Source organism: Corvus moneduloides, chromosome 15, assembly GCF_009650955.1.
Source record: "Corvus moneduloides isolate bCorMon1 chromosome 15, bCorMon1.pri, whole genome shotgun sequence".
Classification (NCBI taxonomy): domain Eukaryota; kingdom Metazoa; phylum Chordata; class Aves; order Passeriformes; family Corvidae; genus Corvus; species Corvus moneduloides.
In genome coordinates, this window is record NC_045490.1 from 583,669 (window position 1) to 605,068 (window position 21,400).

The window sequence follows — 21,400 nt, forward strand, 5'->3', positions numbered from 1 at the left end:
GCCCTCTTGTGAAAGCCACGTGGAAAGAAGCAGCAGTGACTGGATTAAATTTTTTAAAAGTGGTTTATTTTTGAGTGGATTTGCTGACAACTATATGCAATGGCAGACACACAGATAAAGATACATAAATAAAGATAAGGTAAAATAAGGAGCTCACTGAATATTTAGGTGGTTGGGCTCTGCAAATACCTAAAGAAGCGGCATATTAATGTATCTTACTTGTTTTCCAGTAAGTCATTAGTCGCTTAAGTGAAGTTGCTCATGCCGTTTTTCCCTTTCATTAAATATTCATGTTTACTAATGGAAATTGTCTTGACAAATTGGTCAAACTGAGCAGCTTATGAATTTATGCCATAGACTAAAAAAAGTTGTTTTGAAAGTCCCAGCGAGCTGAAGTAATTCTTAAAATCATTAACACTTCATTGATTTTATAATTAAAAAAAATCCCTAGAATAAATAGAGCATCTTTTAAATGTAGCATGGCTGTTTATCTCAGTGTTTAGGATTAATATTACATTTTTCCCCAGAAAATATCCATGAACTTCTAAAGATGCTTTTTATTGCCAAGCCTGAGGATTCACCCCCTCCCCAGCAGCTCTGACTGGGGCTATTACTGTCACTGTCTTCAAGGGGCTCTTCATTTTTGGAGTGTGGCCCACCCCCGTGCCAGGGAGGTGCAGATAATTTGGGTGCAGCCAGGACCTGTCCTGCAGCCGTGATCCCGGGCTGTGGGATGGGGCCCTCGGGTCCCCGGGGGTGAGGGGCGATGCCGCAGCCACGGGGAGAACCTGCCCGGGGACCTGGGTGACAGGGTGGGGTCATCGAGGGGGGGCATGTGACCCCACAAGTTCCTGAGCCTCATCACTGTGTGAGGGGAGGGGGGACAGGGAGGGAAAAGGGCAGAACAAGCCAAACTGGGGATGTGTGACTGGCACGGAGCCCATCTGCAATGGGCAGGGGGGAAATGAAGGATCCTGCCCTAAAATGGCCCAAAGTGACCCTTAGTGACCCTTGGATAACAGCAGAAAATCTACCTGGGGCTTGGGTGTCTCTGGGAGCCCCTGGGTGTGGGGGTGGGAATATTCCATGGGGAATAATTCGCTGTGAATCCAAGTGCCAGAGCTCAGGCGAAAGGAACGCCGCCTGAGGCAGCAATAACGAGCACTAATTAATGGATCTCTATCTCCTCGGAACGTGTGTGGCCAAAGACTTATGATAAAGTCAAACGGGGTACTTTTTCACGGAGACTAATTTAGCCCATTAACCAATAGCCCGTAACCAGTTTCACAGAGACTAATATTTCAATTCTCTGCCCCAGGCATGGCTCCTGGGGTGTCTCGAGGAGAGGTAAGATCTTTTCAACAAACACCACTGTTCTTTCTCTATTTTTATTTTCGACTTGCACCCATTTGGTGATAACTGCTGCTTAAACAAAGCACACGAGATGTTCAGACCCAAGCACTGTGGTGCCCTGGTGTCGGTGCACACGCAGCTCTGCCCCTGTGCGTGTGGCCAGCGAGGACATCCTGCCCCCGCAGAGGTGCCCCAGGAGAACGGGAAGGAGATGCCGGTGGCTCCGGCTGGGACTGAGGGAGGATGGAGCTGCCAGCTCAGCTTTGGCAGCAGCAGCTGCTGGTGCTCTTCTTGTATCGAGCCTGGAATGACAAATAATTTATTTTCCAGTCATCCAGAGCAAAGAGCACTCGTTGGCCTTGCCCTGTGCCTGCCCCAGCTGACTTTTCAAAGCAGGTGGAGAGGCACAAGCGGTGGGAGGGCAGAATGTGTTTAACTCGCCAGCTTCAGGTTTCCTGGGATAACCAGTGCCTTTTGCCACCTTGAGATCAATCCATTTTCTCTTCTAATTAGTTTTCATCTGCCTGCAAGCTGTATTCTAGGGGCAAACTTGGAGCAGCAGTGAAACCCCCTTGCTGCAGGCTGGAACAAACCATCACAGAACGTCCAAGCAGCCCCTTTGCTTTTAGGAACTCAGCAGTTGTTGGCCAATCTGACCCATGTGAAAGCTGCTGTTGTGAGAGGATGTGTAGCTCCAGCTGCCCAAACAGCCGTGAGATTAATATCTCATGGTCAGGAAACTGTTTTTGAAAAACAATTTACTTACATTCTCTGTAACATGTGATTAGGACAAAGCATTCTGCAGTAGACATGGGCAAATTTTGTTTAAAATGTATTCCTGGGTATTTGATGAAACGGAAAATGTGACCTTGTTTTACTGGCATTTGATATTTTCTGGAGTGCTTGGTTTGTTTGTTTTTCCGTGTGAATTACTTTTTCCTTCAGACACTTCCATCTAGATTGGTTGATGAAGATCTTATGGAGGTTCACAGCTTTTCCAAGGTTGCTGTCTCTGGTTATTCAGCCTACCTTGGAAAGTTTCCAAGACAAAAGTGTCAAAATTAAGCCCAGAATTAAGCTTTCATTTCTGTTACTTTATATATGGGTTCATCAGGATTTAGCCAGGAGTCTCGGGATCCCATAAGGCTCGATGTGATCTTACTGACCGAATACCCACCAGTGTTCTATTCCTACACATCATTCATAATCCCATGATTTGTCTTTGCTGCTGTCTTTCTACAGCTTTTGTCGATCTTTAGAGAAAGCACTTTGCTGAGCTTAGTTTAACAATGACAAATTGTTAAATAAAGCTTGTTCTGGATAGAAATGTGCCTCAATTCAAGATCCAAGAAGATTTTATTTGGTTTTTCTCTTTTTCACTTACTTTTTCCTTTCAAAAGAAGGAAATTGTTCCTGGGAAGAGTCTGGATAATCAAACCAGAGATTCCACACCTTGGAGGAGTTTGTGGTGGGAACCTGATGAGGTTGAAGTAGATGGCTCCTTAAAGCTGGATGATGTGACCAAGTCAGTGTGCTCATTGTCTGGGCTCTCCTGGTGAGGTTCTGCAATTTAGGGTGACTTAGGTTACCTAAGTTAGGCATTTGCTCCCTCTCTAGTGACCCTATAGAGGCTCTAATGATGTCAGCCTCCTAAAAGGAGGCCATTTCAGAGCTGGCTGATGGCTTGGTTGGTATTTTTTGGCTAAAATACCTGTCCTTGCCGGTCCCCAGCAGCTCCAGCCTCGTCCTTGGCTCCTGTGACACCCAGCAGCCAGTGCCACTCGCTGTCTCCAGCCCTCCTGGAGCTGCTCCCCTGCCTCAGGGGAGTCTGGACTGACACGTGGTGATCAGACAGCTCATGTCCTGCTCCCTGGACTGCTTTCCCCTCATCACTACAAGAGTTAATCTATTTCAACAGTGACATGGTCAACATTTAAATCTTAAAAAAGACGAAAAAAGCATGAGAGTACAGGACAAAGAAGGGAGAATTTCTCCCTGGATTGAGACACTAAATGTCAGAGTTATATAAGAACTTTATCTGGAGTGAATCAGGACAAAAGTGATATGAAATGTCTCAAATGCCATCTGCTTTCAATTCAGTCAGTGCCTGCTGAGCCTTGAGACGGAGAGTGAGGAGTTGGGGAACAAGGTTGGGCCAGGCACAGGGTGCCCTTGGGGGAGCTCAGCCCTGTGTCCTCGAGCCCAGGGACAGTGGGACTGGCTCTGTGACAGTGGATGTGATTCTCCATGTGTTTTATTCTGTATTGTTTTGTCTGATTTTATTTGGTGTTTTGTCTTTTAAGATGATAAAATAATCTTTTGTTTCCTAAGAGCAACCTGGTCTGGTGAAGGTGTCCCTGCCTATGGCACAGGTGAGATTCAAGGTCCCTTCCAACCCAAACCATTCTGGGGTTTTGTGACAGTTAACAGTAGTTATAATTTGGGTGACAGAGTTGCCAGAACCCCCCTGGTCGTTGCCTGACCCTGAATTCTGCGCGTGGCGTGAGTGGTTTGCAGTAACACGGAGGTGCCTCTGGGCTGTGGCTGGCAGGGTGGTGATGGTGGCTCCCACCCTCGCAGCCCTGGCTAACGCAGCGCTGCTGTCCCATCACCCCAGCCTGTGGCACAGACACTCCTGGCTGCAGAGAGTGGATTTACGGTCGGGGAGGGGGCACGAGCTCCAGCGCCCCGAGCAGCGGCTGCCTCTCCCTGTGCTTAGGGATCATTATGCGCTGCTCTTTCATCCAGCAGAACTTTCATGTCTCGCAAATTAAATTCCTGGGCAAAATAATTACATGGAAACGCTGCTGGGCTGTTATTCACGAGGGGCCAATTTTGTAGCCATTTGTTGGCATTTGAAAAGTCAAATTTCTTGCACTGTAACATATGCAACATATAATTCAAAAACAGAACATGAAAGACTCCAATCCAGTCAGCAGATGTAAATTTTGAAGAGAGCTGGGCATCAGAGAAAAAATAAATTACCCAAGTTAAGCTGAATGAGCACTCGATTTCAGCTGTGCTTTGTGCCCCCCAGTGTCGCTGGGTTCCTGGAGTCTCGTGCTCCACCCTGACAAGTGTTTTTCTGGATGTCTTTTCCAGCTGGAATCCTGCCTGTGCAGCTGGTTTAAGAGCTGGGGCTCTGTTCCCTGCCCTCCCCAGGGGTGCAGCAGGAATGCTCCTTGCCAGCTTCGCGGCCCACTGATGCTGTGGGTGGTAAGCAGCGATTTCATACAGGTGTTTGCATCTGTAAGGATCACAATTAGAAATAATGCTGTGTTAACAGCAGCAGTGCTGCTGTTTGGAGAATTTAAGCCATGTCTCCCTTGCTGTTGGAAGTTTCATGGGCTTAGACTCAATTTTCCAGGTATCTGGATTGGTATTTTGAACAAACACCTCAGGAAAAACAATACCTGTCAGTGAAAACAGTTTGGCCTCTGCTGTTGTTATTGTGGGAATTCCCGGGAAAGGCCAATTGCTGCTCAGTCTGGATGTTGTTTAAACTATTCCACTCTGCTCTATGTAAAGGAAAGCTTCAGAGATGCACAGGGAGCTGCCAAAACGTGCTTGTCACTCTTAATGTGATACGATTTTATTAGCACATGTATTGTGTGCGGTATTTCTGCATGGTATTTTTCTCTTTGTTAGTACAGAATGATTCCCCTATGTGTGACCTGCAGAGCCAGCCAGCAGTGGGACCCTGGAGCAATGTTCTGTTCCTGAGGGTGGCCAACTTGGCCTTCACTGTCCCCCTGAGGCTTTTGTTGTGTTTTTCTGAGGAAACTTGGGGGCTTTTTCGCTCCCACGAAACACAGTACAAGCTGGGGTGCTCCCTGATAGTGTAGTGACAGTCACCCCTCTGGTTTTAGCAGCTGTTCCTGCCACTGGGACATGCAGGAGGAGCTTTGGTGTCAGCTGATGTGTGGGATGTACAAGGAGCAATGGCTGTGGGATGTCCCTGGTGAGGGGGCACCTGCCTGTGCTCCTGGTCTGGAGGAGTCTCCCATCCTGGTGCCCCAGGGGATCACAGAAATACCCCCAGGCTGCACCCTGCTCCTCCTTTTTCTGTGTGTAAATGAAGATTAAAGAGCTGTGCCCATCTTTGCACCCCAGCCTCTCACCTGATGCCATCTCCCCATAAAGTTTCTGTTAACAGGGACCCCACACTCTCTTGTTTTCTCTTATGGTGCTCCTGCAAAAACAATCGATCCAAATCCCGTTGTGTCTGTGCGTGGCAGAGGATTAATGAGTAGTAATTGCTCCCCAGCCCTACAGGAAGCTAACTTCAGGAGGGGCTGAGGATTATCCAGCTGTATGTCCCTGGGAGGTTGTTATTGTGGGAAATTAATTAGCTTAGAACTATCAGAAATACAGAGGGAGAACTGAGGATTGGTAGTGCAGAGACAGAGCAATGTGTTCGCTAAAAAATGGTAATGACTGAGTGAATGACATAATTTTAAGTTAAAATTGCTTCTCTCTCCTTTGAGACTTTATTATTCAGAATATAAAACTCTATGCTGAATTTTTGAAGGCAAACAGCTTTATTCTCTTCTCCTCCTGAGCAGGATGTGTGTAGCTAGAGATGCAGGTGACCCAGGTGCTGTCCTGCTGGCTCCCTCTGGGATGAGCACAGTCCTCTCCCAGGCCCTCCCCAGCAGTGGCTGTGACACAGAGAGAAGCCAGGCAGACCCCTCCATGTCCCCCCAAACAAACACACGTCCACCTCCAGCTGCTTTCAGCACTTTAAACTTGCAGAGCATTTAGGGTCCCAGTGGATTTTCCCTCCATTGTATTTGTCCAATTTCCTTTACTCTTGTTTGATGTAAAATCTGACCATGCTTTTGGGTTAGAAGGGTTAGAATACAGCATTTTGTTGTGGTGTTTGATAACTGAGTGGGGTCCAGCCCTGCTGCCTCAGGAGCCTCATTTCACCCTGCATATTGGAAATTATTTACCTTCAAAGGGGAGGCAAAAGAAGGAGATGGAAGGGAAATCCCTCCATGGTGCCCTGCTGGGAGCAGCATCAGTGAATCCAGCTTGGTTTTGTGCTTTGTGGGGGCAATTTCCATTTCCTTGCTTTAAACTTTGAGGAGAAGAACTTGGGCAAATGTAAAACATGGCTAGAGGGGGTGCTCAGGTCGCTGCTCTGAGAGCAGTTGTGCCAAGAAAATAACAGGCTTTGGGGTTGTTTTTTTTCTGTAGGAGATTTAAGCAGCACGCTCAGGAGGGGTTTATCTCGGCAAGGGGGGAGATAGGACCTGAAATGGATTTTCACGCTCAGAGCTTCCAAACACAAGCACTGTGCAGCTTTCTGTTTGTTTTGCAAATCCTTATCATCCTACAGTTATTGCTTGTGAAGTGGAGCAAAAAATGAAACCCAGTGAGGGCTGGATAGCAGGACTCTTGTTTTTCTCCTGGCTTAGCTGTTGTGTTCTGGAAGAACACACATGTGCCTCCAAAAGCCTCCCAAACAGGTATCTCCACAGAGTAATTAGTTTGCAAGTTGAACTTTCTGGGAGCTTGGTGTGCTGCATTTCTGCTCGGCATGAGTTGTTTATAGGCAGCTTCCTTCTTGGGGTCTTCAAAATGATTTCAAGTCTCGATATTTTATTTATGCAGTAACTGAATTATCATAGAGTCCCAGAATGGGTTGGGTTGGAAGGGAACTTAAATCCCATCCAGTGCCACCCCTGCCATGGGCAGGGACACCTTCCACTGTCCCAGGCTGCTCCAGCCCCAGTGTCCAGCCTGGCCTTGGGCACTGCCAGGGGCACCCTGTGCCAGGGCCTGCCCACCCTCTCAGGGAACCAATTCTTCCCAATATCCCATCTAACCCTGCCTTTTTCTGCCTCAGCTGCTGATTTGCTTTGACTTTAAGGCAGAAGAGGAAGAAGCAGAATTCTACTACTTATTAAATGTCACAACAAAGCTCGTCTGGTAAAGCTGAGCTGACGGGTGGAAGGAGGTGGGGTTGGTGTGTGAATGACGTGAACTTGCTGTCCAACACCCCTTCTCTAATTGCTGCCAAGCAGCTGCAGTGCTGCAGGCCGGTTTTCAGGTGTAGGCACAAAAGGAGGCTCCAAATCTGCCTTGGCCCAGTGGGTGCTGAGCTGTGGGGTGCAGGGGGTCCTGCCTGGATGGCCACTGCTGCCCTGGCTGAGCTCCTGTGTCCCACCCTGCTGGTGGCTGCTCTGTGCCTCTGCTGCTGCCCTTGGGCACCCGAGTAGGAGAGGTTTGAGCGGTGCCCCTTTCTCTCCCTTTGCACCTGTACAGGCACCAGGAGAGGGCAGGGAAAAGCCTTTGCAGAGCCTGGCCATGGTGCACCAGCTCCCATCCCAAAACTGGGCATCCTACACTTGTAAAGATAAAATAAAAGTGGAAATAGGAATACACATGTTGAAGGTGAGCATTTGATCAGTAAGGTTTTTGGGTTTTGTGTATCCCAGAACCTGTATTTTGTTGTTTCTTAGATGTGTTAAGTAGAACTTTTTTTTTTTGGGTATTTGAATCATAATACCTAGTAATAATACAATTTCACCAGCAGTTTAAGTTTCATCATTACTGTCTGGAAATGTGCCTGAGTGTTTTCTTCCCAGCGCTGTTTATTGCATTCCACCCTGTTAGGTGGTTTCTGCCTGTTAGAGTGACCATGGCCTTCCTTCAGCCTCAGCTGATGCTCTTCTTCATGGCCACGAGGAGACACAGCACCACCAGAGCAGATTCTTCTGATATGGCTTATCAGACAAATTAGGACATTTGAATACCTACACTGCATGGGAGTTTGGGAAATGATGCATTTAACAAGGGAGAGCAGAGAGATTCTGCTCTCTCAGCTGACAAGGCTGCAGCCCTCATTAGAGAAAGAAGGAAGCTGAAGTTCAGGTGCAATTCCAAAGCTTTGGTGTTTGGGAATGAAAACACCAAACTCCACCAGAAAAGCTCTCCCAGCTCTGCTGATATGGAGTTGAAGGCTGGTTAGGTGCGTGTTTGTAGGAGGCTGTGGGTGGCACAGAGGAGCCTTTGGGCTGTGCCCGTGGGGCTGTGAGGGCATGGGGCACTATTTCCCAGTGGAACAACTCCTTTGCAGGACAAGAGGGATTTCTGGTTTTTCCAATAAAGGTTACATTTGTCTACCAAAGGCAAAATGATATTCTGTTTATAGAGTGACTCAAGGCACCCATGGAGTACATGTAAATTGGCTGGAAAGTAGGTCATTGTGGCTTTGCAGAGTGCAGTTGTGATGTGTTTTTGTGCGAATTCAGCCCCAGAACCGTGAGTGCTTGCAGGGACAGCTGCACGGGCTCCTCGGTGTGATCGCTCTGCTTTAATCTCGCCAAGCCGGTGAGTCTGGGGAGAGCTTAATTAGAGACAGTGGAAGTAATTCTGGAAAACACCAGCCTGGACTGCTGCTCGTGCTCTGGCCTGCCAGCTCACCTCTCCTTGCCATATGCTTGCTGCTGTTTCCTTGCCTGATTGACAACAGAAAGTTATGGAGCTGGGGGACGCTCTGTGTGCACGGTCAGCTGGGCCGGGGCTCTGATCACGCGCTGTGGATGGAGCACAGCCCGGGGCAGGCGGTGAGGGGCTCTCCGGGTCCCCAGGACCCCCCTTGCAGGGCCCCTGGCTGCAGGGGCTGCTGTGCTGGAGCTGGGCACCTCGTCAGCTCCAGTGCCCCACCGGCAGTCCCCAGGACCTGTGTCCGCAGCCCTCTGGCCCTGCTGCTTGCAGGCTCTGCCCACTGTGGTCCTGCAACAGCCAGCTGCAGATGGTCCCGTTCCATGCTCCAGTCCTTTCCCGGTGCCAGGGCCATTGCTATTCCCTGTGTGTTGCACTTGTGGGCAGCAAGGCTGAATGAGGAGCAACCACAGCCCAAGGCTCTCTGGCCTTGGTGGCTGTGGGGCCCCAGGGGACCCTGCTCGGCCCCAGGGGACAGGCTTGGGGTCTCTGCCTGTCCTGGCCTTGGGGTGTCTTTGTGCCCCCAAAACTAGGCTGAGGCTCGTGCTCCCGGAGGGTAGGGCCGGTGCTGGTGCTCTCCAAGGGGAGAACATCCTGCTCCAACGCTTTGCCAGGGCTGCCCTCTGATGCAGGATGCTCTTGGTGTCGGGATGGTTGGCGGAGGTCCTTGAGCAAGGCACAAGCTGGACAATGGGTCTGAGTGCAGGAGTGAGACTGAGTGAGGGGATGGGAATGGGGAGGGAACAGCAGCGTGGTAACAAGCAGGAGCTCGTGCACAGAAGGGTTTCTTTCTCTCAGACATGGAAAAGATGAAAAGTGCACAGGGATGAAAGACTGAGAAGAAGTGAGACTTCTCCAGCAGCAGCACTGTTCACACAAAGTGCCTCAGACAGAAAAGCATCTCCACCCGCCCCTTCTCCCCCCTCCTCTGCCAGCACCAGGCAGTAAATTACCCTGCTCTTTCCTATCACTGGTTATTGAGTGGTTCGGTAAGATGGAGTCAAATTATTTGCATGTTCAAAGAGAGAAGATAAAACTAGACTGCAGCATATTTATGGCTTTTATAAAATGTTGATGTATGTTGTTGGAGTAGATGGAAAGGCACCACCAGTGCTTGAGGGCAGAGCTCCTCTCTGGGAACCTGCTGCTGAATTAATGCGAGCAGAGTCAGTAGAAAGCAGGAATATGCAGTAAAGTTGGAAAAAATAAATGCTTTATATTTATATTTGGACTGCAGAGTAAGAAAGGTACCTGATAAAAAAATCTGATTCCAGTGCAGCCTTAAGGTTGAATATTTAGCATTTATAACTCAAATTTGGGCAGTTGCTCATTAGAAACCAGGAGGACAGAGTCTCAGGAAAATGGAAAGAGCAGGAAAGGGAAGGAAAACAAACAGTTCAAACAGTGTGGGGGTTTGAGTGTGCATGTGGATTTTTAAGCTAAAGTTTTAAGTGTGTTTTTCAAAGGACAGGGTTCTGCTGTGGGACTGACACCTTCTTAGTGTTGTCAGCTGTCAGCTGTAATTATTTCATGTGTCCATCTGCTCCAGGGCTGGTTTGTGTGTGGACTGGGATGGCTGCTCCTGCAGCAGCACGTCAGCACTTCCAGCACAGCTACTTTGGACTCGGGTTTGTTCAAGTGAGGAAAGCCAGGCATTGAGAAAACAAACATCCCAATTTCCTCTGTGTTAAGCACCCCAAATGAACTCCAGGCGAGGGTTGAGTGTTTTGCTGTCCTCTCTGCAGCAGGAGCGGGGACTCCTGTCCCTGCAGGCCAGGTCTGTGTTTGTGGGGTTGTGTGTCCTGCTGCTGGTGGGGTCCTCCTGACCCCACTCGGCTCTGAGTGGGCAGTAAGGACCTGCTGACCCATGGGCAGGAGGGCAGCGAGGGCAGGGTGTCCTGGTGGCTCCGTGTCGTCCAGCTGTGCTCCGGCCTGGCCCGAGGGCAGTGGACAGAGAGCTCCCCCTCGGCTGCACACCGAGAGCTCCCGCAGGAGTGAGCCTGGCTCAGTTTAGACCTGGCACTGATCTGTGGGTGTTACCTACACATCTGTGAGATGTGCCATGGCCCTGAGGCTGGCACGGCTCCTTCCACTGAAAACCTACAATCACCTCAAGATAACCTTGGGGTTTTTCCCTTGTTGTTTTATTCATGACTGATGTTTCTGGTTGGTGTGCCTCAAGCTTTACTTGGGTTTTGGGGAAGCAAATTCCCATCTCCATAGTGATTGCCTCATGTTGGATACTTCCAGGGATCCAGGGGCAGCCACACTGGATTCAACACCCCTGCCCTGGATTGCAGCTGGGTGTTTGTGATGATGTCAGCTGAGAGCTGCTGGACACCAGCCCGGCAGGAGCTTGTGCTTAGGGCTGGTCTCTGTCTCAAAACCTTCACTCCAAGGCTGCAGTCTGTAATACTGCTCTGTTCTTGGGGGGCAGGGGCCAGCCAGGGCCACAGAGGCCTTCAGAGGGATGGAGCACCTCTCCTAGAGGAAACTGGGATTGTTCAGCCTGGAGAAGAGAAGGCTTTGGAGTGATCTGACTGTGGCTTTCCAATACCTGAAGTGTACAGGGAAGAGAGAGACTCTTTACAAGAGTCTGGAGGGACAGGACACAGGGAAAGGCTTCCTCCTGCCAGGGGGCAGGGATAGGTGGGAGCTTGGGAATTGTTCCCTGGGAGGGTGGGCAGGCCCTGGCACAGGGTGCCCAGAGCAGCTGGGGCTGCTCCATCCCTGGCAGTGTCCCAGGCCAGGTTGGACATTGGGGCTTGGAGCAGCCTGGGACAGTGGGAGGTGTCCCTGCCATGGCAGGGGGTGGAATGAGATGATCTTCCAGCATAAACCATTCCATGTTTCTGTGACTCCTGGGTCTTGGGGAGCTCATGGAGTCCCAAGTTCTCTGGTTCTATAAACTGCAGCCTGAATGAGTCCCTAATGACTCTCTCATGTGCCTCCTTCTCCAGCGCATCCCAGAGCAAATGTTTTGTACTTAATAAGATACCTACATTCAGTATTTGATATATCTGAATTTCATCATACTTCATCCACTGTAGACATCATGAAAAATAAAACAACATTATTTTGCAGTTTTGCTGTAAATGGTTTGAAATATTATACCTAGAAATAAACAGGCTTTATAATTAATATAGCTGTACATTAATATATCAATACAATGTTAATTATAATATAATTTTCATTATACAGGCACTTATACACATGCAGCTGCTTGGCTGCATACACAAATCGTTTGTATGATTATGTGTGCCTACAAATTTGTGACAGCTGCAATGCTGGTTGCAGGATAGAAGAACTGGAATTTAAATGCTGGAGAAAATATGCAAATGCCTGAGAAACAGGAAGAGCTCAAAGTGCTTTGCAGGCTGAAAACAGTTGAAGAGCCCATGGTGCTTCTCTTACCCAGGCTCACACAGGAGCCACCCAACCAGCTCCGCAGGAATTGTTAAGAGAAATCTCTCTCGTTTTGTTTTCAGTTCTAAACTAACAATCTGCCCATTTGCATATCTAAATTCTCCGGTGCTGTAGTAGGAATGTGGCTGCTGCCATGGGAGGCTGGTGTGAATTGCTGAGGATCTGCCACATTGCATTATGCATTTTGTTGTTGTTTTAATGAATAAATTCCAGAGAAGGCAATCAGTAATTAGCTGCAATATGGCACGGTCGGGAGCAGTGAGGAGACACTAACTCGATCTGAAGGACTCATCTGTAGAACTTCCAGAACCGCAGCCCAGTCGTCACCACACACTGGAGGGAATCGTTGGCAGCGTTTCACTGTGTTATTTGCCAAAAAGGTTCCTTTGGAGGATAGAAATGAATTGGAAACGTGGGGATTCACTGTGATACACCTGCCACAGGTAGGTAGCGTGGGGATGGTCTTGGGTTTGAATAGATGAAAAAAACTCCAAGCATATGTTAAACGGTTCTCCACATGAGGATGTTTGTAATTTGCTCACCACATCTCTAATAAACCTCGCAGCTTCTTCCTTCATAACTGACATCTTCATTTTGTTGCTTGCTAGAGGTGGAATGTCTGTCCTGGCTTGGAGGACTCAGCCTCTTGGTTTCCGGGGTGGGAAGTGGAGCCCAGCTCAGGGGTGGGAGGATGCTGCAGGGGACCAGGAGAACATCCTGTGGTGGGAGGAGGCTGCAGGGGACCAGGAGAGCATCCTGTGGTGGGAGGAGGCTGCAGGGGACCAGGAGAGCAGTTGTATGCACAGGCTATCTGCACATGGTCAGCTCTGAGGCATGTGCACACCTACAGGTGTAGGAATGCAAACATGGATTTTGTAAAGCATTTCTTACGTGTATCATGATTATCCCATCCCTGTGAACTAAAATACATGTATTGTTCCTGGGTAATGTGTTTTAAATCTAATTTTCAGAAAGCGAAATATCCTGAGGGGTCTGTTCCTTGTCCCTGGCAGCTTCACCAGTGGGGAGGTGAGCCTGGATCCTGGTGCTGGCCACGTGTGGGTGGTGAGCAGACGCTGCTGGGCTGGACCTGCAGCGCTGCCCTGGGACACCAACCTGCCCCTGATGGCCGGCACCTTCCCAGCCTGGCGGGCGCGCCCGTGCAATTTCCCTCATGACCTAGAGGCCGTTTAATAGATAGGCCAGCACTTAGGAAAGCAATGCCTTGGGACTGAGGTTTGGGCTGCGGAGCGTTTCTGCCTCCCGGCCCGGGGCTGCGGGCAGTGATGCTCCGGCCGGAGCCCCAGCAGCGGCTGCTTCTGGCCGGCACAGCCCTGGCCCCCCGTGCCAGAGGCCGCAGCCCCCCGGGGCACAGCTGGAGAGCTGCTGTGTGTGGGGTGCGGCACGGGGGGAATTTCGGGGTGGGAACCCCCATCCCTGGTGCCCATCAGCCTCGGAGGAACCTCCCCGCTCCTGGTCCCAGCCCTGCTGTGCCCCGCAGCAGAGGAACTGGCTGCATGAATTATCCCCAGGATACAGAAGTTATTTTCCTCCCCCGGCTCCTCCTGCCTCCATGACCTAGTTACCGGCTCAGCACATGCAGGAAGCCACGGGAGAGAAAAACACATTTCTATTTGAATGAGAAAAGTTGATTACTATTTTAAGCCCCTTATCGCGTAAAAGCATTTCAAGCTCAAACACCCCACTCATCTCTAACTGTGAGGTAACCATAAAGGCTTCTCCCTCCTCATCCTGCAGTTTGACAGTCCCGGAGTTGCAGGCAATTAAAATCCCTTTGCGTGTCCCTGCTGTACCTGTTGTAGTCGCTGTGTTCTCAGTCTCTGCTCAGACTTGAAGCAGCAACTTACCGTGTTTGGAGCAGGCTCTGTAGGTTGTTATACCCAGCTGGTGCAAGGTGAATATTTCAGATGGATTAATTTAATTAAATGGCACCTGAGTTACTGCCTTGCTTTGGGACAGAGGCAAGGAAAGCCCCAGTGCCAGTAAGCAGTGCAGATAAAATGCTGGTTCTTTTTCCGTCCTTTAGAAAGAAGCTGCAGCCTTTCCCCCCAGTGCTCGCTGGGCAGGTTACAAATATGCTGGAGATGCCAAGCCTTGGCTTCAGAGGGTTGGGACCTGCATCTCTGGAGTGCTCACATGTGGGGCAGGTGTGGCACTGCAGTGAGGGTGTGGGGGCTTTGCTGCCGCTCTCTGAGGATGGGCAGCAGCTTTCAGACTGCCCTGAGGAGTGCAGGGAAGGAGCTGAGATGAAGGATGGGGTGCTTTGGGACAGAGGGACTAAACTTTTACAGCTCTTGCCTAGGGAGACCTCTTAGACCTGCCCCAGTTCCAGCCATTCCCTGAAGGCTGCTCAGATTGAGGTCAGGTTTCAGTTAAAGGTGAGCATAAAGTTCTTTCTCCCCTGGGACTTCAGCACGTGTAAAATGTGAGCAATGCTTCAATTCTTGATTAAAGGAGATATATTTTATATTCAAGTACTCCCAGATAGCAGGGCCTTTACTGAGTTATGCAGGGGCTCAGGCTGCAGAAAAAACTTCAGACCCAGGCTAAGCCTAAGCTCTGTGGTCAGCTGCGTGGTGCTCACCAGGGCCACCAGCTCTGGGGACCCCTGAGAGCAGCTCTGACACTGTGGCATCAGTCTTGCCTCAGAGCGGCAGGTCACACCTAGAAGGCAGGAACATGCACTTTAAGTTAGATTGTATTTCCCGAGTGCTTAATGAAAGCCCCTCAGCCATGGCTGTGCTGCCACGGCACAGCTGCAGCCCGTGGTCACCTGGCTGGAGGCCGGTCCCTCCGAGGGCAGTGAGGGTCAGCACCCGCAGGCTCCAGCCCAGCTCGGCCCCTCTCGGGGTGCAGCCCCGGGCGGGCAGCGCTGACACCCCAGCACAGCGGCACAGCCCCAGCCCCGAGGGGCCCTCGCTCCTCTCCGGAGGACGTCGCTGCCCGCAGGGTCCAGCGGCAGCCGGGTGCCCCGGGGATGCTGTCTCAGGGACAGGCAGCAGCCGTGCTTGGGCACAGGATGCCCCAATGGCAGCTGTGGGGCACTTTGAACAGAGAATCTGTGCAAAGAAAATGGGAAAGGCCCCTCAATCCCACAGCACTGCTCCCATTGCCTTCTGTTGTTCCCAGAGAAGCAAAGCAGTTTCCAGTTGCTGCTGCTTTCTCCAGGGTGCTGCTGGGGATATTTCCGACTGAGTAAACATGTTCTGCCCTGCAACCTCTGTTTGTGTTTGTTCTCCCCAGCAGCTGCACATCTGTTCCATGGGCGGTGGCTGCCTGTGGAGCCCAGAGCAGCAGCGGTGTCGCTGTGCCCCACCGCAGAGACGGAGAGCAGGACCCTGCGCCAGGACGAGGTACACTGCATTTTTGGCACAGTGTCACTGACGGGGATGGCCTGGGAGCTAGAACACAATCTACAAAACATGCCAGGGAACGAAATGTTTTTGTTCCTTTTCCAGTGCTCCCACGCATTAGTTGGGGTAAAATCTCTCCAACCCCACTCGGTAGAACCATGTGGGGGGACCCCCTCGCCCCAGCAGCTCTCCCTGCAGGGGCTCTCCTTTGGGAACAGGGTAAGGCAGGAAGCTCTGCCTGGAGAAGAGGGAAGCTCTGTGCACGTGCCAGTGTGTGACACACTCAGCATATGAGAGCAGGAGCATCCAGGATGCATTTGGTGTTTCTGATGTGCTTTGAAAGCTGTGTACAGATTCAAATCAGCCAAAGCAATAGGCACAGGTGCATGGTACTAATTTTATATTGCAATTTCATTCAGATAAATTACTTCTGTGAGTTCCTAATAAAAGCAGATGTTGGCTCATGTCAGCATTAGTGAACAATTCTGATAACAGGAGCAGCTATTTTTAGTTTGGTGTTATCCTAGTTCAGCCTCCCATCAAGTTGTATTAAATGTGGAAGATACAAATTGGATCCATGCTGGGTATTCATTTGCTTCGAAGCACTCTGAAGGCATCTCTTCTGCTTGGCAGGGTGGGTGGGATGAGGGGGTGGCTGGGAGCAGGTTATTTGTCAGGTCTCAAGCAGCACTTGTCACTGTGCTCGTAGCTAGTGTGGAACATTAATTAGGGGAGCGAGCTCAAGCCAAGTAAGGGGCGCAGCAAAGGCCACCAGAGACACGGATGGAGGAGCATTCCCTGCAGGAGGCGCTGGGAGTGCAGCGGGGTGGGAGCTGCCCCGGGGCTGTGCGGGGAGAGAGGGGAGTCATTCCCTGTGGGCAGATCCCCCTGGGACACGGCAGGGGCTGGAGGAGGATGGGGGATGGATGGCCAGGGCCACAGCAACGTCTGTCCCCTGTCCTTCCCAGGTGTCACAGAATCCCAGAACGGTTTGGGCTGGAAGGGACCCCAAAGCCCATCTCGTTCCACCCCTTCCGCTGTCCCAGGGTGCTCCAAGCCCCGTCCAGCCTGGCCTGGGACACTTCCAGGAAAGGGGGAAGGCATCGCCCCTTGTCTTTCCAGTATGTTCAGCATATATTTGGATTCATTCCCATGCAATCCAAAGCCTTTCCAAGGGGACTTCTCTGTGGGTGGCAGGATCTGGGGGGCTGTGTGGGAAGCACAGCTTATCTAATGAAGTCCTGAGCTGTTCCAGACTACAGAACCTTTTTGGAAAATTCATTTAATCATCTCAATGGTTACTGTTTGGAATTATATAATATAAAGTTTTGTTTTCTCCCAAAGCAACTTAAGTGAGGGGAAATGCAATGTAAACACAGAAAAACCAATTTTTTCCCTTAGTTTAGAGCACAGAGAATGAGCTTTATAATGATTCTTGAGTTCAATTTCAGAGTCCCTTTTCCAAAATTTTAGATTTTATTGACTAATAGTTGCTTTGATATTAAGGGTACTGCTACAAACAATTCAATCTATTTCTACCAATTTTTCTTTGTGGAAAATTTTTATTTCAGCTCCTCATTATTTGAAAGCGATTTGCAGAAAAAGTGCTATTAGGAAAATGAGGCTGATGGCACTCGAGGTGAGCTGAACACGCTGTTAAGCAAATCAGAAATTAGTGTAAGTTTCTTTCATTTGGCTTCATTTGCTCTAGATCAAGTTTGATACTAATGGTGAAAAACAGATCAAGCTTTTAAAAATATTGAGGAGTTTCTGTTCAATGAAACTGAAGTGGAGGGAGAAAACTTCGGATATTTTATTTTTCTGGTCTAAACTGGAATAATTTTAATAATTCTATTGTCTATTCAAGCCAAAGCGTGGTCTTGTCTGAGAAGAAATATCAGAAGCTGCTGCTGACCAGCACAATAGCAATAAATATATAATACAGAAGGAGGAGAGGAAAAAATTTAGGAAGATGCTGGACTGCCCGAGAACGTTCCCAAAACGCTGCTACTTGGATGCTCCTCAAAGGGGTTTGGCTGCAGCAGGAACATCCATTGGCAGCCTTTTGCCTCAGAAACCAATGCGGTGCTTACAGGGTAAAGAATCATTTTGTATTTTCTCAAAAGCCTTTCAGTTCTGCTGTGCTAAGGCAGGAGTGAGCCCTGAATGGATGTTCGGAGGCTGTGCTGCCCCAGCTCCTCTCTCTTCATGCAAAACCAGCCCAAGGGACAGCAGGTTCACACCGGATCTCATTCCTCTGAGGAGGCCCTGGCTGTCTCGGATGCTCTGGGAGCTGCTGAGGAGCCTGCTGGTCTCAGCAGGAGTGTGAGTACTCAGGACATACCCAGGGGATGGGACTACTGCCCCAACTCCTCCCTGGCATTGGACCGAGACAAAGGGAGCCCCTGAAGGAGCCAGGGCAGGAGTTTGGCTCAGAAAGGGCTGAAAGTGAAGCAGAAGATGAGGTTCATGCTCACTGTCTCCTCGCCCAAGACAGCCATGTGCTGAGGGATTGCTCTGCCTTAGTTTCCTTCCCACCCTTCTGTTGGATGTGATGGAACAGGAATTCTTCCATCTCCTCCCTCAGTGAATAACAAAATGCACTTTGATTTGAGAATGGGATGCAATTTTAACTAGAATAGTGGAAAGCATGTCACTAGTGTAACAGCTGTAAAATTAGAAGGAAAGAAAACCCCTAAGAGACAGGAAAATAGCTGCTATTAAACTGATAGAATAATCTTACCCTGCAATGGTGTTCTGCAGCTTGAAGCAGCTCTCTTCAGCCAGTGTCTGTCAATCCCTAACAGGATGGAAGGTGACATTATGAAGTCTCCAGATATATTTTCATGTCATTCAGCTGATTTGTGTCATTTGATAAATTTCATGTTTGGAAAATCAATGTTCCTCACTGTGTGTACTCTTGTGCTTTGCCAGTACTGAAGTTCTGTGCTGGAGACAACAGCAGAGGCTTGTGAGAGCAGTCGCTTCATGACACCTTCCCCTCCTGGTGAGAAGCCCAGCAGACTTGGTATGAAAATTGATGAGATCCATGAAGGTACACAAGGTTAGTTTTGTTTAATAACATCTCTGTTGTTTCTTAAGACATGGGGTGAGAAGGAGAATGCAATGCCAGTGAGAGGCGAGGGCACAGGTCCCGTTCTCCTGCTCGTGGCAGGGGAGGGCTGTTCGTTCCTGGTGTGACGGGCAGAGCTCAGCCCACAGAGCTTGGGCTGAGCAGGTCCTAGGGCAGGGGGCCCAGCCCCTGCCCTCCAGCCCAGCCCTCACCCCCAGGGCTCCCCATCTCCTCCTGAGGCCGAGCACAGGCGGTGGAGTTGAACCCCTGGGTCCGGGGAATATTCAACAGCCGTGAGCTGGACCCGCAGCTGTTGGGTGCTGGGGTGAGGTCTGGGCTCTGTCTGTGCCAGGCACTCCAGTGCAGAGGTAGGGGGGCATTTAGATGTTGGCAGATGAACGCCATAATTAGTCATGTGAAGGTTTAAATAGGTTTGTACGATAAGCTTGGAGAGGAATTTTTAAGGGTTCTATTTTAGCTCCAGATGCAAAGTTCAGTGGCTTTCCCTTCAATTCTGATGACCCAGCTTAATGCGTGACTTGTTTAGTAAAAAAATCCCCATAAAATACAGCTTAAAAGCGAATTCCTAAATACTTGTATCAGGAATGGTGTTTGATCACAGATAACATGTATTAAGTAATAATAGTGTGCAGCTCTGGGCTGGCTAATTTTCAACGCACCAGTGGTGGGTGGAGGATTTTAACAGCATCACTTGAGCTGCGCTGCACAGTCAAGACCGCATCTACTGAAGAAAAAACCCTCCATTTAAATAGTCCAAATGAATAGATTTGGTCCCGTATTGTAATTTAACTCAGGTTTTGAAATGCATCTTTGTTATTCCAAAAAGGGAGAACAGTATCAATAACTCAGAAATGTGACATTGCATAATTAAGCATATTTCTGGCTGTATCCATCTATCTAGCTGTCTATCAAACCCCGCAGCTTTCCTTCCCTGGAACAGCAGAAGGCTGGCAGTGCTTTCCACGCCAACGTGTTGGAAACCTTGGCTGGGCCCCTGCCATCGTAAGCTGGTGGGTGGGAGGGAAGGCACAACAAATTTGGTACCATGGCTTTACTGCCAGAGAACTGAAGATGATGAAGTTTGTCAGGCCATTTGGGGGGAAAATAACCTGGAGATATTTAGAAGAAGTGAATTAAAATTTGTCATCCTGACCTAACTCTTGCAGGGAGGCGTTTCCCATCCCTACAGCCAAGCTCTCCCATCAGCTGTTGGTCCTGGAAGGGGCGGAGAGGGGGAGAGTGCCTCACTGCCATTTCTGGAGCCGGACTACCAAGGATATAAATCAAATCCTTATGATGAGGGAGCATCACGTGGGAAACACAGACTTTGAGAGAGATTTTAGTGGTAGGTTAAATTCTGGTTCTGAGACTGCATGGGATGGAAGTACAGCCTGATTCTGGGTTTAGGTGCTGGGTGCAGAGCAAATGCAGCTGTGTCTCCATGAGCATCCATGTCAGCCTCCACTGGGGCCCTGCTCACCTGCCAGGGCTGCGGAGGTGGAGATGATTCCAAGAGCTGCTAAAACAGTTAAAGCTGGGATGCGATTTGTGAGGAAATAGGAAAGAATTAAGTATGGATTGCCTGGCTGAAGGGTGACTTAAGGGGAAGAAAAACTCTTTCTGAGCATTTCAAGGCCACAGACACCAAGGACTGGAAGATCCATCCAGGACATCTCAGGCAGAATTGCTGAGTAACATGATGATACTCAGGAAAAGGAAATTTCAAATGCTGGTGAGACCACTTGATCAGGGTTAGATATAAAGGAAAACCAAACTCCAGGGGCCTGGAGATGACAGGGATGTCTGAGAACTGCGGAGACCCTTTTTTGGTCTTCAGATTTGTGATTCCCCAAGTCCTTGCATGGAAACCCTCCACCCCTCTCAGAAAGGCAGCCAGCTCTCCCTTCTGGGTTAGATGCACCTGCACAAGGACTGAAGCAAATGGAGACCAGGCTGAAAGGTTGTAATGGATTTTGGCTGATTTTTTTTCTGAAGCCAATGGGATTTTTCCGTTGCATTCTAAAGCTCTGGCATTAAACCTGCAGTGGGGCTCTCTCTTAAGCAGTTTGTATTTTTCCCTCTCTCTCTCCTGCCTTGCTGGACTTTTCCCATGGCCCCTTCTCAGTCTCCAGGCCCTCAGTGGTGCAGTGATGCTCCTGGGGGTGCTGGGATGTGGGCAGTGCCCAGCACCCCCCTGTCCTGGGCAGGAGCAGCGTCCTGGCTGCCAGCCTGAGCCAGCGAAAGGGCTGGGCAAGAAAAGCATCTGTGTTCTGACCTATTACCACAGTCCTAGGCCCTAGGGTATATCACTGTGTCCCACAACCGTAGGGAAGAGGAGGAGAGAAGCTCCAGCAGGCAGGAATTGTGCAGCAAGATTGATTTATTTAATTATTTTACAAACTCTTTTATAGACTTTTTTCCTCATAGCCTAATTGGACAAAGGATCAGCCACCCCTTGGGGTGATTGGCTAAAATCCTAAAACATCCATTGTCAAAATATTTTTCTACTGTACCGTAAACAAGGCTTTTCAAGGCTGCAGGTGTTTGGTTGTTTCCATACTCTGCTGCCTCTTCTGTGAGAGAGAAAAGTCTCTCACAGGCTTAGAAAATAGCAAGAAAATCCTCGCTAGCAGCATTTTTGTATCCACACTGATGGAGGGGGGCAGAAGGAGGTTTCTGCTGGAAACAGCTCTGCACA

The 21,400-nt window shown here is 49.5% G+C and overlaps 1 long non-coding RNA gene across 10 annotated transcripts in view; it reads left to right on the forward strand.

Annotated features, from left to right (window-relative positions):
- Nucleotides 1–3,728: 3,728 nt before the first annotated feature.
- Nucleotides 3,729–21,400, forward strand: part of LOC116451601 — a 28,854-nt gene continuing 11,182 nt past the window's right edge. For 2 of the 10 annotated variants that reach the window (XR_004243241.1, XR_004243247.1), the window contains exons 1-4: nucleotides 11,604–15,608; nucleotides 17,476–17,704; nucleotides 18,543–18,672; nucleotides 19,869–20,047. This is a non-coding gene — a long non-coding RNA (uncharacterized LOC116451601). Of the gene's footprint in view, nucleotides 4,570–11,582; nucleotides 15,609–17,475; nucleotides 17,705–17,734; nucleotides 17,934–18,542; nucleotides 18,673–19,868; nucleotides 20,048–21,400 lie in introns of those variants that run through there. The other 8 variants (XR_004243243.1, XR_004243245.1, XR_004243242.1 and 5 more) reach the window with 8 other exon arrangements.